Source organism: Rana temporaria, chromosome 4 (genome assembly GCF_905171775.1).
Source record: "Rana temporaria chromosome 4, aRanTem1.1, whole genome shotgun sequence".
In the NCBI taxonomy this organism is placed as follows: domain Eukaryota; kingdom Metazoa; phylum Chordata; class Amphibia; order Anura; family Ranidae; genus Rana; species Rana temporaria.
The window spans coordinates 407,762,724-407,775,735 of NC_053492.1; positions in this window are offsets into that span (position 1 = coordinate 407,762,724).

The following is a 13,012-nucleotide window of genomic DNA, read 5'->3' on the forward strand; positions in this document are numbered from 1 at the left end:
GATAAGGTTCTGTTTAAGGATCCTATGGATAAGAGGCTGGAACCCCTCTTTAAAGTGTATGTAAACCCGATTCATGAAATTTGAGCTGGGCACAAAGATCTGTAGTGTTTTCTTATGTTTCTTCAAAGCGTAGCTGTCTTCTGCTCCATTCTTCTGTTCTCAGCCTGATAACTTCTGACAAGTTCTCTGTCAACTGAGATAAAAGCAGCCAGAGTTGTGTGTTTGGAAGGATGCTATAAATAGATTAGCAGAGTGCTGAACTCCTCAATGAACAGATCTGAAAGTCTCTACCTATGAGGTGGGGGGGTGTGTGCCTTTCCTCCAATCAGCTGTCTTAGCTGTATGCCCAGGCTTCACTGCAGTGCTGAACAGGAAGATAAAAATCGAACACAATCTGAACTTTCTAAAGAATATATAAAGCTCAAGACAGCAGTAAAATTCTATTTCCATCCTAACTAGTTTTAAAAATGCTCTCTCCCCCTCCTGACACCTAGGCTAACCAACTGCAGGGCCTGCACCTGAACACGGCACCTCTGCTGTGTCTGGCAGTAACTCTTCTCGCTGAGCCACCTGAAATGTTGGACAACTTTCTGGACTGATTGAATCACCTCCTAGTAGGACGATCCTGACCTGGTACTAACACACAGCAAAACCAATCTCCACCATCAGGAGCTCTGGTAAACACTCATAAGTGCTTAGACTCCGCACTTCAGGTGAGCCTGTGTCATCCTCCAGAGTGACCTACTCGTATACTTATCCGTCTGGTAAGTGGGAGCCTTTCTACTGCTATAGCTACAGGTCTCTGACCCCTGACTGTGACACTAACATGTAAAGACATATAGACTGATAGTCCCCTGTCCTGTGGAGTCCCTCAAGGGTCGGCGTTATCGCCGCTCCTGTTCAACATCTATCTGAGGCCTCTGCTATATATCATCCGCCGCCACAACCTATCTTTTCATGTCTACGCTGACGACACCCAGTTCTACATTCCTCTGCCCAGGGATGGGGGGGCACAGATAACTCTGGCCACCTGCCTGGAGGAAATTCAAGCCTGGATGGGGGCCAATTATCTTATGCTCAATGGCTCCAAGACTGAGTGCATGGTTTTATGCAATCAGCCATGGTCGGGCGGTTTCCCTACCTGGCCGGACTCGTTTTCATCGGTCCCAGTGCCAGTCACCCAGGTCAGGGATTTGGGAATCATCTTGGACGAGAGATTGACACTACGACCACAGGTAAACCAGGTGGTGAGTTCTTGTCACTTCCACTTGAAACTCCTGAGGTCGACTTTTCGCTTCATTGAAGAATCGCATAAGATCTCCATGGTCAATGCCATTATTGGAAGTCGATTAGATTATTGTAATGCTTTGTACCTGGGTTTACCTAATAACATCATGCACAAATTACAGCTTATTCAGAATGCCGCTGCGAGGCTACTCACGGGTGTTGGTCGTCGTGACCACATCACGCCATCGCTGAGAGCCCTGCATTGGCTACCCGTGAAGGAACGGGTTCTGTTTAAGACTGGATGCATGGTGCACAGGGCTACCCATGGCAAGGGGCCAGTGTACCTGCAGGAAAAATTCACCAAGTATGTGCCCAACCGTACCTTAAGGTCGGCTAATTTGGAAACTTTGGTGATTCCTAAATTTCGTAAGAAAAAATGCGGAGGGAGGACGAGTGCGGTCCAGGGAGCACAGTTTTGGAACTCCCTGCCTCTAAAATTAAGGCTTGAGAATGATCTTTTTAAGTTCAGGAAGCTTTTAAAAACTGAGCTTTTCAGTCTAGCCTATGGAATTACATAGGTTTTTATAGTTCTTTGATCTGCTACTATTTTAAATTTGATCTGTTCCGCTGCCTGTGTGTGTTTTTTTGGTTGTTGCTGTATTGTTGTTCTCGGCGCATCGAGGCCTACGGGTAACTGACTGCGTTTTGTACTTTTTTGTACTTTTAAGAATTTTAATAAATAAATAAATAAATAATATATACTTACCTATTTTCAGCCCAGTTGAGTAATCCCCTGTGGTGGCTGCAGGGGAGAAGAGAGATTGCTCAACATAGGAATGCCTAAGAGTGGTGACGTCACCCATAGGCCCCAAGGCACATTTGCTGTTGGCACTTCCTCCTGTCCCCTGCAGCCGCCACTGACAGACATAGGGGAGCCAGATCAGGTGACCAGAGCGGGCTGAAAATGGGTAAATATAATATACATGTCTTTCTTACGCAGATTATTCAGCATAGGTGTTATGATGGGGGAGAGAGCATTTTTTTAAATTAGGTTTAGCCTAGAATTCCACTTTAATATTCCAAGATGAAAAAAATCACATACATAGTTTATGTGCCTTAATAGAGGAAACAGCAATTTGAGTGTTAATTCTTTAAAGGCTGTTTAGCAATTACGATTTCTCCCTTTGCATACAGTAGACATTAAATGAGAAAAACGAAACCTTGAAATGCCATCAAAGCAAATGGTCTGTGAATGTTGTTTCAAAGCTTATCATTAGTTGCCTGGATATTTTGCCACAGAGCTTGTTAAAGATTTCTTTTCTCCTGAAGGGGAAGGTATGACAAAATGCAGTTCCTGGCACAATGAAATATGATGAAACTGAAAGGCACATTAATTCTTGCTTGATACATAGAATTAATTACAGGATTAACATCCGTTATGAATTTTTGCCAAAGACTTTTTTCTCTTTACCAGGAATAGACCCCGGGCTTATTTTTATACACTAATGAATTTGCAAATTGAGTTCTGTTCAAATGATGCTTGACTAAAATGAACAATTAAAAATGTATTGGTCTCAATGAAAGAGATCAACTGATCATTTTAAGGATTAATTAGTCTCAAGAATCATCTTCATTATGAGGCATCCATGAGACAAAATGCTTAGCTCTGCCTTGTTTTCCTGATTATCTGTTTATACATTACTGTGAAACGAAAGACAAAAGACGGAAATGCGTTTATCGCAACTCTTTTTAAAACACATTTGTTTGCTCTTTTTGAATGGATGCTTTTTATCTAGGTATTATTTTTACAGCTTTAACTCAACACTATGACACTGTTTTATTGTCAAATGATTAACAATTTTATGTGTAGTTTAGTCAAAAAGTGGACTTGAGTTTGCACAGCAGTGGTTCATGAGGTTTGGAAAAACCCAGCTTTCGAAAGGTCCAACAGGACAGCTGGTTGACATGACTGTCACCTAGACAGGCAGTCCAAAGGCTAGATAGTTTCTTTGCCTTTTTTTTTTTACGTTTTATAGATTTTATATGCAAAGTAACATCAAAAGGGAAACCTATATGTGTTACCAACACCCCTGTATGGAATAGAAAAGGAAAAAATCCCCTAGGGTGGGGCTTTAACGGTAACAACTAAATTAATCAAGAAAAGTAGTAATAGTAGTAAAAGTTTATTACACAGTAAATACAAAAATATAAATATTAAAATCAAAGTTAATAGATAGGTGCATGACTTGTCCACAGTGGTTCATTCAGGCCCTACGCGTTTCGAGACCTTGTCCCTTCATCAGGGGCCAATGTTCGCGTGGAGTCACACTGTATATAACACAAATTAACATGTTTCAAAATATTGCATAATTACTTTGGATTACATATCTATACAAAACAGGAGAACATAGAAACTGCACAGCACACATATCTCATACCCGTGACCATATATATGAACTCATGGCTGAGACGGCAAGCATCCAGGCAGTGGAAAACGAGGCCCCTTAACAGAAGAAAAATGGGGCACACAGTGGGATAGGATCACCTCCCTTCTTCCAAGCAAGCCCAAGGTTGCCAAAACAGGGCACAAAACATACGTGTCAAACCTAAATAAGCAAAAAAGTGGATGTATAAATAGGCATATTTCTGATTATCTCGGGAACATTCATTGTATCAATTGTATATTACAGGATTCAGAAAAAGAATCCCATCTAGATAACTGTGTAGATTGTATAAAAATATATAATGTAAAAAGAGAAAAAAATGTGTTCTTTTGAGACATAAACATACTTATAGACTTTTCAGAAATGGGTGTAATATTGGATTATAGCCAAAGATGTCACTAGTGAGCGTATGGATCCACTGTGTAAAAACCAAACTGGTATTAGTATCCAGCAAAGCAAGCCTACAAGGCCCCCCCCCCATCGTACAGGATATCTAAGTGATGGCATGAAGGGTAAACAATACCTTTCCACTGGTTGTCCCGAATATGTTATATCACCGCCGTCAGCCATGACAGACATGCTAGGCGGCGGTGATCTTTTATAGGGAAGGGCCGAGAGGCGGGGCGGGGAAATGCGCACCGCGTCATACCGTGGCAACGCACCGCATTTCCTGGTATCTAGGGAAACATGAGTTCATATATATGGTGACGGGTATGAGATATGTGTGCTGTGCAGTTTCTATGTTCTCCTGTTTGTATAGATATGTAATCCAAAGTAATTATGCAATATTTTGAAACATGTTAATTTGTGTTATATACAGTGTGACTCCACGCAGATATTGGTCCCTGATGAAAGGGACAAGGTCTCGAAACACGTAGGGCCTGAATGAACAACTGTGGACAAGTCATGCACCTATCCATTAACTTTGATTTTAATATTTATATTTTTGTATTTACTGTGTAATAAACTTTTACTACTATTACTACTTTTCTTGATTAATTTAGTTGTTACCGTTAAAGCCCCACCCTGGGGGATTTTCTCCTTTTCTATAGATTTTATATGGTTTACTAATAGGATAGCCTCCGCCCAATAGATGATTTTTGCTGCATGGCCAAATTTCAATGCTGAATGTCTTGCCTCACACCATTTCATTGCAGTAACCTTACTGGTGCATTTGATGCCATTAATTGCAAATGGCACTCAAAACACTCCTTCACAATGCACTTGGGTTGCAATGTAATGCAGCTGCATATTTTCTGCATCTAGCATCATCTAGCCCCTTCCTACCCTTGTCTTCCACTTTTCCTTTAAGGCAACCATAGAAAATAAACTCAGAAATTTTTAAATTGTCAGATTAATGGAATATCAAACATCTGGTACGGTATGTTAAATGGGCTTGAGTTAGATAAAAAAAAGCATTGTGCTTCAGAGATAAATCTTGTATATCGGGATACAAAGAACAGCAAGCAAAGGTACATTCTCTGTCTCTCCTACACATAGCAGGTAAACATCAGATTAAAAAAGACATTCAAGCTCCTGGTACTTAACCAAGACTCATGATAACATTCCAGCAAGCATAAAATATGTAATTTCTCTCTGCCTCCCTTAACTTTACTTCTTTATATTTCTCTAACCATGAGTACTATGGTAAAGATTTCATGTCATAATCAGTGAAGCAGAAATGTTAAAAAGTATGATGTAGCCTCACTCAATCCCTTCATAAAGCAATTGGAGCCCACTTTAGACCTTGTTTACCTGCTCAGGTCCCATTGCGCAACCTGTTTTGGCTGTGATACCTGCCTGTCAGGATTTACCTAACTGGTCTGAGGTCTTCTGTGGGGTTTTAGTGGCTATGCTAACTAATTTCTGGTCCTAGAGTGGCTGGGTTCTTGTTTGTGGCATTGATTTACCGTGTAAACAATTAGATAGAGATATATGTCTCTTGCCCCGCCAAGTTCCCTATCAGTGCAGTTAGGAAAAACCTTGGGATGCTGTATTCGGCTCAGGAATAAACTTGCTTGAAAACCCCATAAGGGGCAGTGTTTTTTCTGAGATACCCTGGACACCCGCTAATTGGTATCACTGGAGGTAACCATACCTTTTTTACTCTAGTGTCAGAAGCTTTGGGATTTACCTGAAAAAATGTCTTCTCAGAAGGCGAGCCAAGCTCTTAGGCCCCATACACACCATAGAATCTATCCGCAGATAAATCCCATCAAATGGGTTTCTGCGGATAGATCCTATGGTGTGTACACTCCGTCGGATATTTATCCGCAGATAAATCTCCCCTGGGATGGATTTCCAGCAGATGGATATTTGCTGACATGCTCAACAAATCCATCTGCTGGAATCCATTCCAACGTATGGATCCGCTCGTCTGTACAGACTTACCGGATCCATCCGTCCATAGGGATTCCCCGCACGCGTCGTAATGATTTGACGCATGCGTGGAATTCCTTATATGACAGCGTCGCGCCCGTCGCCGCGTCATAATAGCGGCGACGGCGCGACACGTCATCGGCAGAGGATTTCAGCGCGGATTTCAATGCGATGGTGTGTACACGCCATCGCATAGAAATCTTCTGAAATCCTCGAGAGGATTTATCCGCGGATACGGTCCGCTGGACCGTATCTGCGGATAAATCCTCTCGTGTGTATGGGGCCTTACTCTCAGGCCTCAGCCTCTTAAGCCACATCCCTAGCCTGGCCATTGGTTGCCTTCATTCCTTGGTCCTCAAGCGTTTAGCTGGATCTCCATAATGGGGGACGCTTTTACCTCCTAGGTGGGGGGCATCTGTTGACCTTGCAGGTCTTGAGCAGCTACTATTTTGAGTGCTTACTTTGTGGAGACAGTTCCTTCTGGCTAAGAGCTGGAATACCTCCCTCAGCCCCCTTTTTGGTCGACCTTCTTTTGGAAAATAGCAGACCTGAATGCTGCCCTTTCAGGTCTTATAAATGTGTTTTATGGAGTGAAAAATGCATTCGTTTTTTTTTTGCTTGTTTCGTCAAGGTATGGTAAACAAACAATTTCACTTAGACAGAATCTTTAGACCCAGGACCCAGGAACTTTAGGTATGGAATTAAATTTAAAGCGCTAGTAAAGGCATTTATTAGAATTAAATGATTAAAGATGTTATATTAACCTGCTCTGAACCTCCTTTTCTGGGCCCCCTGGTCCCCTGCTGGCACGTTTAAAACCTCCCCTTCTGTGGTTGACCCCAAAGCAAGCTGGGCTCTGTGTGTCCTTAAACACATAGATTGACTGGATGTTTTTATTTTATTTAATGCATTTTAATTAATGCATCCTCCCCTTCCTTCCCCTTCTCCCCCCCTTCCCTCTTTCCCCCCCTCCCCCCTGTTTTACCCTTCTCCCTTTTCCCACTCCCTTTCCCTTCTCTGCCTTTCCCCCCTTCCTCCCTCCTCCCCCTTCCCCCCGTTTCCCTCCTCAGGGCTGTCACCGTACCCTCACGTGGTGCTCCTTACTGGCACAATATATTTCTAAATTTGTACCTGTACTATTATCTAATTATTTTATCAGAGAGCGATACACATTCCCCCTTGTTCGCCACGGGGGGTTCCTTCTGTGCCGCTGCTTAGGCCATGGACCCAACTTGGTGAGCAGTTTTACACAATCCTTTTGAAATTGTACACAATATGTTAATTTACTGTATGTTCATATGTATCTTATTTGCTATGCTTTTGCTAGTTGATTGTACTGTATTATTTGTTATATAGATATCCCTCCTGAAGAAGCGGTCCATTCCGTGAAACCGGTTGAGGTTTTCGGCCCTCCTCCACTGCAACAGACACTTGACGGGTTCGCCCATCATTAACAATTACTGTTCTGAATGTGGGGTTTGGCTCAAGTGTTTTTAGTTTGTATAGTTTTATGTATAATAAATATTTTTTACATCAATCTTTGCGTTTTGTTATCAGTACCTAGAAAGTCCAATTAACATGTTCCCCCTAGGAGACAATTTATGGGCTTAGGCGGTACTAGCAGCCGCCACCTTATGCTCGCCTAGTCCAATTTTCTATAATCTATCATGGATGATGGTACTTGTTTATTTAATTACGAATTCGTTTTAATTTAGGCTATACTCATATTTTGGTATAGAATGCATTAAGGTGCAAAAACCTTAAGCCTTTAGAACCACTTTAATTTCACAAGATGGATTATAGCTACTATGTCCAGTAATACAGTAAGTCTAAAAATATATTTTGGAATTGTCAAAGTCAGCATCTTGACTTCAGTGCCCTTGAAATGCTGTGACATAAGATTCAGCAGACTATTGAAGCAGCATGCCATCCCAGAATATACATGTGTTGAAATTGTGTTGTGTACAGAAATGGGCAATTATATCTCCTAACCACTGTACAGGTCTGATCATTGGCAGAAGTTTGACTGAGACAAATTATATTAAAGAAGACAATTTAATTGATACATATAAAAGTTTTTAACATTTTTGCCATTAGTAACCTTGATCTTCAGTCCATTTATTCAATAAATATATGGCAGTTATGACTTTATTATTATGAACATTATATTTTAGAAGCCATTTGTTAATTAAGGGTTCACCAAACTTTTCCTCACAACTGTGCAATACCAGAAAAAAAACTCCTAAAGTATAAGAAAATCACTTAGCTGTCATGAGAAGTTATGCTGGGCACTTGTAACACATACCTGGTGCTTAAAGTGAACATGTGTCCATGGAAGGCAAAGCAACAGCTCTGCTGTCCCTCCTTCTTCTCCGCTTATAGGGTAACTCCACTTTTGTGGGGAAAAAATCAGCAAATAAAAAAAAATGAACATAGCATATACAATTGTGACACAAATCACATTGTAATGGAATGTGATTTAAAATGACCTTTCCTTTTCAATCTGCAGAGCTTTAATTCTGTAAAATTAAATTCAATATGGCTACCTGGAGGTGTTCTGTACACAACGCCCCTCAGATATGTCATTCCCTGCTTGTATGATTGGCTTACTGATTTTCCCAGAAGTCTGCACTAAAATACAAATTCGATTTTGAGCATCCCTTTCAACAAAAATGTCATTTTTGGTGAGATACTCCCAAAAATAAATCACATCTAAGGGGATGCAGGCTTTGCCACTTTCCTCATCAGAGCCCTGCAGGTGCAGCAGCTGATTCATAGTCATAAAACCCCTCCCTTTTTTTTGGATTCCTGAACACAGACTAACAGGTATTTCCTCAAAATAACAAAAGGTCGTAGCAGGGAGTGGAGGAAAGTTTGTGTTTAGGCTACTAGGAAAGGGGGGCATTCGAGTAGAACTGTTGCTTCACCCCACATGGGCAAAATGCACAGGTTTCCTGTAAGGGGTCGATGGAAGGCTACATTAATAAATACGAATAAACAGGATGCAAGCATTATTGGTTTTGCGTTATACAGTATATATATGTATATATTTTTTCCATATTTGACAGTGTTAATGGAAATAAAAACAAAACGAATATGACTATGAATATATATATATATATATATATATATATATATATATATATATATATATATACATACACACACAGTATTTCACAAAAGTGAGTACACCCCTCACATTTTTGTAAATATTTTATTATATCTTTTCATGTGACAACAGTGAAGAATTTACACTTTTCTACAATGTAAAGTAGTGAGTATACAGCTTGTATAACAGTGTAAATTTGTTGTCCCCTCAAAATAGCTCAACACACGCTGTCAACAAAAGTGAGTACACCCCTAAGTGAAAATGTCCAAATTGGGCCCAAAGTGTCAATATTTTGTGAAGCCACCATTATTTTCCAGCACTGCCTTAACCCTCTTGGGCATGGAGGTCACCAGAGCTTCACAGTTTGCCACTGGAGTCCTCTTCCACTCCTCCATGACGACATAACAGAGCTTGTGGATGTTAGAGACCTTGCGCTCCTTCCATTTGAAGATGCCCTACAGTTGCTCAATAGGGTTTAGGTCTGGAGATATGCCTGGCCAGTCTATCACCTATACCCTCAGCTTCTTTAGCAAGACAGTGGTTGTTTTGAAGGTGTGTTTGGGGTCGTTATAATGTTGGAATACTGCCCTGCAGCCCAGTCTGGCAAGGGAGGGGATTATGCTCTGCTTCAGTATGTCACAGTACATTTTGGCATTCATGGTTCTCTCATTGAACTGTAGCTCCACAGTTCCGGCAGCACTCATGCATCCCCAGACCATGACTCTCCCACCACCATGTTTGACTGTAGGCAAGACACACTTGTCTTTGTACTCCTCATCTGGTTGCCGGCACACACACTTGACACCATCTGAACAAAATAAGTTTATCTTGGTCTCATCAGACCACAGGACATGGTTCCAGTAATCCATGTCCTTAGTCTACTTGTCTTTAGCAAACTGGGCTTTCTTGTGCATCATCTTTAGAAGAGGCTTCCTTCTGGGATGACAGCCATGCAGATCAATCTGATGCAGTGTGCAGCGTATGGTCTGAGCACTGACAGGCTGACCCCCCACCCCTTCATCCTCTGCAGCAATGCTTGCAGCACTCATACGTCTATTTTCCAAGACAACCTCTGGATATGATGCTGAGCACGTGCACTCAACTTCTTTGGTCGACCATGGCGAGGCCTGTTCTGAGTGGAACCTGTCCTGTTAAACCGCTGTATGGTCTTGGTCACTTTGCTGCAGATCTGTTTCAGGGTCTTGGCAATCTTCTTATAGCCTAGGCTATCTTTATGTATAGCAACCATTCTTTTTTTAAGATCCTCAGAGAGTTATTTGCCATTAGGTGACATGTTGAACTTCCAGTGACCAGTATGAGAGAGTGAGAGCGATAACATCACATTTAACACACCTGCTCCCCATTCACACCTGAGACCTTGTAACACTAACGTGTCATGTGGCACTGGGGAGAGAAAAAGGCCAATTGGGCATTTTCACTTACTCATACTCACTTTTGTTGCCAGCGGTTTAGTCATGCACACTGGAGCTCATAAACGGGCGTTTTTTGGAGTTTGGGTGTTTTTTTTAAAAGCCCATAAACTCCACTCTATGTTATCCTATGTATCTATGCAAATATGGACGTTCTTGGACGTTAATCAGCAGTGGAGTTCATGGGCTGTTTTCTGAATGCCCTAAAATAGCGTTTAGGAGTCGTTTTTCTGACCACGAAAAATGCCAAACGCTCATAAACACCCATAAACACTGATAAACATCAATAAACGCTCAAAAACATGGCTCACCAGCATTTTTTTAAAGGGTCACTAAAGGAATTTTTTTTTTCAGCTAAATAGCTTCCTTTACCTTGCTGCAGTCCTGGTTTCATGTCCTCATTGTTCGTTTTTGCTTTCATGTTGCTGTAAATCCTCTCTGTTTTGGACACTTCCTGGTTGCCTGTTTCCTGATAACCACAGTACTGGGAGATTTCTCACGGTGGTCACTAATCAAGGAGGTGTGTGTAAAACGAAACTGGATTGGTGCTGAGGAGTTTTAGACAAAGTATCACTGCTCTCTATTGGCTGACTGCCCTCTAGTGGCTCTCTGTACATCAGAGAACCAGCAAACAACAGCAAAAACGAAACTACACTGCAGGCACATTATATGATTGTTTTTTTTATCTATTTTTAATCATTTTTAAAAGGAATCAGTTAACTATTATGTCTCTATGCCCTGTAAACAGTCATTTCAGCTAAAAAATTTTTTTCCTTTAGTGACCCTTTAAGTTCTTGATCTATTGAAAAAAAAATATTGAAAATAAAACGCTAAAAAGCGATAACGTGGAAAAATGCAAAAAAACGCTAATAAATGATATTGCAAAAACTTAAAAAAATGCTGAAAGACTCACTGCAAATCTACTGCCGTTTTTATAGAACATTATTTTGGCGTCCAGTGTGCATGGAGCCTAATGGTTGTGAGTTGAGTTATTTTGAGGGGACAGCAAATTTACATTGTTATACAAGCTGTACACTCACTACTTTATATTGTAGCAAAGTGTAATTTCTTCAGTGTTGTCACATGAAAAGATATAATAAAATATTTACAAAAATGTGAGGGGGTGTACTCACTTTTGTGAGATACAGTATATATATATATATATATATATATATATATATATATATATATATATATATATATATATATATATACATACAAAGTATATCCTCTTTGTGCATGTATAAGTAAGTGTAAGCTTTTAAACATTTAATAATTGTAGCCAGCAGTGTCACTGATAGCTACAAGGTTATGAATTGGCTGCCTGTGTTGTTTGCCTGTAGAGCTGGGGATTACATTGGTATTTTTCCTGCAGCTATGCCTGGATGTCCTACATGAACCATGCAAAGAAGGAAATTTCTAAGGTTTACACTTAGGTGGTTTTAGGCCGCCCTTGCATTCTCAGTTATTGGTAGTGAAAAAAAAAATTAAGCTCCAGTTTTCTCTTCTTTAATTGAAAAATAAATTCATGGTGGTTTATCTGATTGAAGTGACATTAACGTTCTTGAAATATAGGAGAAATTAATGTTGTCTAAACACAAGAATATATTTTATAGGATATTTTGTTCCATAAAAGCTTTATTATAAGAATACAAAGTAAAATGGAAAAGAATGTCACCATTGTCACTTCACATCATCTGACAAGTATAACACCAAACAAGTGAGCAAAGGCAAGATTATCAAAACAGTTAAACTGATCAAGATACAAAAACTAAGCCAAAATAAAAAAGAAAGTGTGCTGTCCCTTTAAATCTCAAAACCATAAATTAACAAATTTACCAATAAGTGCAAAAAACAATAAATATACGCTGACACGTAATTTACACATAAACAAACAATGGGCCAGATTCAGGTAGATCCGCGCAATATTTGCGTGGGCAAAGGGCAACGATTTTTGCTCTGCGCCCACGCAAATATTTTGGTAGTAGCTCCGTAAATTGCGCGGGCGCTATGCTAAATAGCCCGGCGTAAGGGCGCCTAATGTAAATGATCCCGCCGGGGGCGGGAATCATTTAAATTAGGCGCGCTCCCACGCCGAACGAACAGCGCATGCTCCGTCGGGAAACTTTACCGACGTGCATTGCGGCAAATGACGACGCAAGTAGGTCATTTTCTTCTAAGTGAACGTGAATGGCGTCCAGCGCCATTCACAAATCACTTACGTAAACGACGTGAAATTTAAATTTCACGAGCGGGAAGGGCGGCTATACTTTAGCATTGGCTGCCCCTGCTATAGCAGGAGCAACCTTGCGCTAAAGTCGCCGTACGGAAACTCCGTACCTTGCGTGCGCAGGGCCCGCGCAACTTTTGTGAATCGGTGGTAGTATGCAATTTGCATACTATACGCCGATCACAATGGCCGC